Here is a 7069-nt window from a genome sequence, read left to right on the forward strand (position 1 = left end):
ACCAGATGGCTTCAGCGCAGAATTCTACAAGACCTTCAAAGAAGTACTAACACCAATTCTCCTCAAACTATTCCACAAAATAGAAATAGAAGGAACACTACCAAACTCATTCTATGAAGCCATAGTCACTTTGATACCTAAACCACACAAAGATCCAACAAAAAAAGAGAACTTCAGACCTATCTCTCTTATGAACATTGATGCAAAAATACTCAATAAAATACTTGCAAACCGAATCCAAGAACAAATCAAAGATATCATCCACCATGACCAAGTAGGCTTCATCCCAGGAATGCAAGGATGGTTCAACATACGGAAATCCATCAATGTAATCCACCACATAAACAAAATGAAGGAGAAAAACTACAGGATCATCTCCTTAGATGCTGAAAAAGCATTTGACAAAGTCCAACACCCATTCATGTTTAAAGTCTTGGAGAGATCAGGGATACAAGGCACATACCTAAAGATAGTAAAGGCAATATACAGCAAGCCTATAGCCAACATCAAACTCAATGGAGAGAAACTTAAATCAATCCCACTGTAATCAGGGACAAGACAAGGCTGCCCACTCTCTCCATATCTCTTCAACATTGTACTTGAAGTCCTAGCCAGAGCAATAAGACAACTAAAGGAGATCAAGGGGATACAAATCGGAAAGGAAGAGGTCAAAGTGTCACTATTTGCAGATGATATGATAGTATACATGAGCGACCCCAAAGATTCAACCAGAGAACTTCTTCAGCTGATAAACACCTTCAGCAAAGTGGCAGGATACAAAATCAACTCAAAAAAATCAGAATCCCTCCTGTATACCAAAGACAAAAGGGCCGAGAAAGAAATTAGGGAAACAACACCCTTCACAATAGCCACTAATAACATAAAGTACCTCGGTGTGACTCTAACCAAGCAAGTGAAAAACCTGTTTGAGAAAAACTTCAAGTCTTTGAAGAAAGAAATTGAAGATCTCAGAAGATGGAAAGATCTCCCATGCTCATGGATTGGTAGGATTAACATTGTGAAAATGGCCATCCTGCCAAAAGCAATCTACAGATTCAATGCAATTCCCATCAAAATACCAACTCAATTCTTTACAGACCTTGAAAAAAAGATTCTCAGCTTCATATGGAGAAACAAAACACCCAGAATCTCCAAAACGATCCTGTACAACAACAGATCATCTGGAGGTATCTCCATTCCCCATCTCAAGCTGTACTACAGGGCAACAGTAATAAAAACTGCATGGTATTGGCATAGAAACAGAAAGGAGGATCAGTGGAACTGCATAGAAGACCCAGAAATAAACCCACACACCTATGAATACTCAATATTTGACAAAGAAGCCAAATCCATTCAATGGAAAAAAGACAGCATCTTCAACAAATGGTGCTGGACCAACTGGATGTCTACATGCAGAAAAATGAAAATAGATCCATATTTATCACCCTGCACAAAACTAAAGTCCAAGTGGATCAAGGACCTCAACATAAAACCAGATACTCTAAATCAGGTGGAAAAAAAAGTGGGGAACAGCCTAGAACTCATTGGCACAGGAGACAACTTCCTGAACAGAACACCACCAGTACAGGCTCTAAGAGCAACAATCAATAAATGGGACCTCATGAAACTGAAAATCTTCTGTAAAGCAAAAGACACTGTCATCAAAACAAATAGACAGCCTACAGATTGGGAAAGAATCTTCACCAACCCTTTATCTGACAGAGGGCTAATATCCAGTATATATAAAGAACTAAAGAAGCAGAAAAGCAACAAACCAAGTAATCCACTTAAAAAATGGGGAACAGAGCTAAACAGAGAATTCTCGAAAGAGGAACATCGAATGGCAGAGAAACACTTAAAGAAATGTTCAACCTCATTAGCCATTAGGGAAATACAAATCAAAACGACCCTGAGATTTCACCTTACACCCATCAGAATGGCCAAGATGAAAAACTCAAGTGATAGCACATGCTGGAGAGGTTGTGGAGAAAAGGAAACCCTCCTCCATTGCTGGTGGGAATGTAAACTGGTTCAACCACTTTGGAAGTCAATCTGGTGCTTTCTCAGACAACTAGTAGTGCTACCTCAAGACCCAGCTATACCACTCCTAGGTATATACCCAAAATTTGCTCAAGTACACAACAAGGACATTTGTTCAACCATGTTCATAGCAGCTTTATTTGTAATAGCCAGAACTTGGAAACAACCCAGATGTCCATCAACGGAGGAATGGATACAGAAATTGTGGTATTTTTACACAATGGAATACTACTCAGCAATCAAAAAGGAGGAAATCATGAAATTTGCAGGCAAGTGGTGGGATCTAGAAAAGATCATTCTGAGTGAAGTATCCCAGAAGGAGAAAGACAAACTTGGTATATACTCGCTTATATAGACCTACAAGATATGATAAACATAATGAAATCTACACACCTAAAGAAGATAATCAAGAAAGTGGACACAGGCGAAGGTGATTAATCCTCATTTAGAAAGACAAATGGGATGTGCATTGAACTTATGACAGGAGTCTACCACAAAAGGCATCTGAAAGACTCTACCTAGCAGTGTTTCAAAGCAGACACTAAGACTCATAACCAAACCCTCCCAGAGTGCAGGGAATCATATGAAAGAAGGGAAGTTAGTATGATATGGAAAGGATAGGAGCTCTACAAGGACCAAATATATCCGGGCACAGGGTCTTTTCTGAGACTGACACTCAACCAAGGACCATCTATGGATATAACCTAGAACTTCTACTCGGATGTGGCCCATGGTAGCTCAGTAACCAAGTAGTTTTCCAAAGTAAGGGGAACATGGACTATTTCTAACAGGATCTCAAGGGCAGGCTGTTTGACCCCCCCCCCCTCCCGGGGAGGAGCAGTCTGTTAGGCCACAGAGGAGGACTTTGCATCCAGCCCTGAAGATACCTGATAAAACAGGGTCAGATGAAAGGGGAGGAGGTCCTCCCCTATCAGTGGACTTGGAAAGGGGCAGGGAGGAGACCAGGGAGGGAGTGTGGGGTTGGGGAGGGAATGAGGGAGCGGGATACAGCTGGGCCACAGAGTTAACAAAATGTAACTAAAAAGAAAAATAAAATAAAAAAAGAAGATAAATAAAATATTAATTTGGGATTTCTTTTCACTAACTTTCATAATTATTCATTAGAATTAATATATTTTAAAACTACTTTTTCCTCTTTCATGGAAGATTGTAAACACAGTACCCCATTACCACAAATTATGCAACCATGCTTCCCTCATTTGAGGTAATTGTAGGGTCAGTACATCTGGAATGCATTGGATAAGCTTCGCCCTGGAAAAACCACCACCATGGTCATGTTGTTTTCATTGCCAGGTAAATACAGAATATTCATTTATATGTGAGCAGTAATTTGCATTTATAGAGCATTTGGTAATTCATAAATTATAATCAAGTATTGATCATTTTAAATATGCTAAGAAGTAGCATAAACGTCTTATCATCTTAATTTCACAAGTGAGGAATTAAAAAATCAGATATTTGCACAAATACAGACTGTAAATTACTTTAATAGTCAAATTAAATTATGGGTTTAAATATTCATTGACATATGTCTGAATCATATGGATAGGCAAGTTTGGGATGTTTCAAAAATGGAAATAATGCATGAGAATAACTGTCTAATAAAGGATGCAGCTCTGTGCAATTCTAGCATCACAGAACTAAAACTTAAAAGTGTTTGTCCCACTTCAGACAAGTTAGTTTTTGGTCACAAAGACCTGGAGTTTTTAAATATTCTTTCTTTTTATAAAGATTAAAACTAGGTCTTCTCCATGCATGGTCCTTGGCTGAGAAATCTGCAGGGCCTGCAGGGTCCAGTTATTTTTACTCTGTTGCTCTCCTTTTGGAGCTTCTGTCCCCTCCAGGTCTTTCTATTTCCCCATTCTTTCATAAGGTTCCCTGCATTCTGCCCAAAGTTTGGCTATGAGTTTCAGCCTCAGCTTCCAAACCTTGAGTAACAGAGTGTTTCAGAGGCCCCCTGTGGTAGGCTCCCTTCCTGTGCCATGTCTTCAACCCCTTCTGAGTTGATCACATTGGTCCTTTCTCACGGTCTTCCTTGTTGTTTACTTGCTTTAGGTGTATGGATTTTAGTGTGTTTATCCTGTGTTATACATCTACTAATCCTTTATGAGGGAGTGTATACCTTGTGTGTTTTTCTGCTTCTGGGCTACCTCAATCAAGATAATCTTTTCTGGTTCCTGCCATTTGCCCACAAATCTCATTATTTCCTTGTTTTTAATAGCTGAGTAACATTCCACTGTGTAAGTGTACCACAATTTCTGTATTTGTTCCTCCATTGAGGAACTTCCAGGATCTTTCCACTAAAACCTTCTAAGATGTAGCCCGTAGAATCAGTCTCCAAGCAGGAGCTCTGTCTGGCAGGAACTCAGTGGCAGGCTCTCTGATCACCTCCCAGGGGTCCCAGATGCACTCTTCCCAGGCCACAGAGAATGACAATTCAACCAGTCCTGATGAGACTTGATAGGCTAAGGTCAAATAGAAGAGGAGGAGGTCCTCCCTTATCAGTAAAATAGGGGAGGGGCATAGAGGGGAGAAGAGGGAAAGAGGGTGGGATTGGAGACAAATGAGGGGGCCACAGCCAGGTTACAAAGTGAATAAATTGTAATAAATAATAATAATTAAAATTTACTGTCTCTGACATGAACTTAATGGCTGACTTTTTGATCACCTCCCCCTGGCAGGTGCAGCCTTGCCAGGCCACAGAGGACGACAATGCAGACCGTCCTGATAAGACCTTATGAGCTAGGGTCAGATGGAAAGGAGGAGGACCTCTTCTATCAGTGGACATGGAGAGGGTATGGGAGGATATGAGGGAAGGAGGGTGGGATAGGGAGGGAATGAGAGAGGGGGCTACAGCTGGGATACAAAGTGAATAAATAGTAATTAATATAAAAATTTTTAAAAAATTGAAAAATTTAAAATTAAGTAAAATAGAAAAGCCAGAAAAAAAAAGAAAATAGATTAAAACTATGCAAACTTATACCAGTGTCTACATAGTTACAATTGTAAAGTGAGAATAAGTTAGAAAGTTTCTGTTTATCAGAACACTGCATTTATATTGTAAATAACTGTAACCACTTTGCTGTGCCACTATGGAGTAATGATGGAGAAGAGAGAGCCTTTAAAAATCGCAACTCTGCAGTCATGGTTCAGTAAAACCATTGCTATATGTCTTGCTAGAAATATAATTTGAATACAACTTTCTTTTAAAAGGTAGGTTAATTAGTTTATTCATGTTTCTACCTCTTCTTATGTTATTAAAATTCATTTTTAAAGAAGAAATTAAATAGCTGAATTGTCCGACCCACAAAAGAACTTATAAGGATGATGTATATTTAATCAAAAATAACTATTTACCAGCTTAAATTATTGTATTTAGTTATGATGATTACTTCAAAAACATGACATATTTTGATTTATTTAAAACTGAGATTTCTGTCTGAGACTTATTTGAATATTCTGCAAATATTATTGATTTTTATAAAAATGTTAGCCCATCATTTATAATACTTATAAGAAGCATTATATACATTTTCAATTGAGTAAAATCATCTGCTAGATAAGCATAGTTTACATTCAATTTAAATAATTATTGCTACCTAAAACATACCTGTATATTATGTAATAATAATAAAGTGTAATGTGCTAAGCAAATACTCAAATTTATAATGCTTGATATTAATGCCAGTAGATGAATGGTTAAAACAATCACTACTAATGATAAACCAAGAGTTTTCCCACTGTAATCTCTTCCAAAACAAGAATGACTGGATAAGTTTGTTAATTAACAGAAAACCTCTTCTATTCTCAAGGGAAAATAAAATGTTCTTTTTTATTTCTTAAATCTTGTCACTTTTTTTTTAACAGGAATGTTCTTTATTCACTCATTTATTTCTTTATTTAATAATTTTTAGCCTGCTCCCGGCCCCTTCCTCCCTTTTCCCTTAGTCACACTCTCACATGCTCATCTCCTTATCACTCCCACAGAGAAATTAAGGCACCCACCCTGGCCTCCCATGTTTCAGCAGGGCCCACTGCACCATCTCCCACTGAGGTCAGACAAGGCAGGCCAGCTAGGGGAAAGAGATCCAAAGGCAAGCCTTTTGGAATTTTTCTTGATACATCCTTAATTAAAAAAAAAATACTCTAATTTTCATTTTACTAAAACTACAGGCAAAGATGGCATCATGTACTCATTTTAAACATACCTTTACATATAGTTTAATTTATTTTTCTTTTGCTTGGTTTGATTTGTTTTGCAGAAAACTTTTTACTTTGTAGCCTGATAATGACCTTGATCAACCCTTCAGCCTCTGTCTTCCATGTTCCAAGATTACAGGTACAAACCACAGTATCTGTCTCCAGTGTTCTGCTAGAGCTGGCCTGCAGCTTTCCTACAGAGTAAACTAATCTGGGTCTATGGCGGCTAACAGAAACTAAACCACCAACCAAAGAGCATGTGCATGTACAGCTGGACCTGGCCCCCCTAGACATATGAAGCAGATGTGCAGCTTGTTCTTCATGTGGTCTTTTCAGAATTGGAGGAGGCACTGTCTTTGACTCTGTTGCCTGCCTTTGGATCCCTTTCCCATAGCTGGGCTGCCCTGCCTGACCTCACTGGGAAAGGGTGTGCTTAGTTCTGTTGCAACTTGTGTGCGGGTGGGTTGGTACATATGGGAAGCCTTCCCTACTCAGAAAAGAGAAGAGAGTTTTGGAGAAGAGGTCTGACGGTGGGACTGGGAGGAGAGGAGGGAGGGGGCTGCTATTATTTTAATAAATGAATTAATGAAGAAAAAGTTTGTTTCTGTTTTCTTTATTTATTCCTTATCCTATTTCTTCTTCTTCTTCTTCTTCTTCTTCTTCTTCTTTTCTTCTTCTTCTTCTTCTTCTTCTTCTTCTTCTTCTTCTTCTCCTTCTCCTCCTCCTCCTCCTCCTCCTCCTCCTCCTCCTCCTCCTCCTCCTCCTCCTCCTCCTTCTTCTTCTTCTTCTTTACTATTTGGATTTTATA

The 7069-nt window shown here is 38.7% G+C and overlaps 1 non-coding gene across 1 annotated transcript; it reads right to left on the reverse strand.

The window, feature by feature from the left end:
* Nucleotides 1-3201: 3201 nt before the first annotated feature.
* Nucleotides 3202-3362, reverse strand: LOC129668487 (U1 spliceosomal RNA). Its single transcript, XR_008718924.1, has one exon. It is a non-coding gene; the product is annotated as a U1 spliceosomal RNA (small nuclear RNA).
* Nucleotides 3363-7069: the final 3707 nt, after the last annotated feature.

The sequence above is a fragment of the Psammomys obesus genome, unplaced genomic scaffold, assembly GCF_907164565.1.
Source record: "Psammomys obesus unplaced genomic scaffold, mPsaObe1.curated_primary_1811, whole genome shotgun sequence".
NCBI classification, from domain to species: domain Eukaryota; kingdom Metazoa; phylum Chordata; class Mammalia; order Rodentia; family Muridae; genus Psammomys; species Psammomys obesus.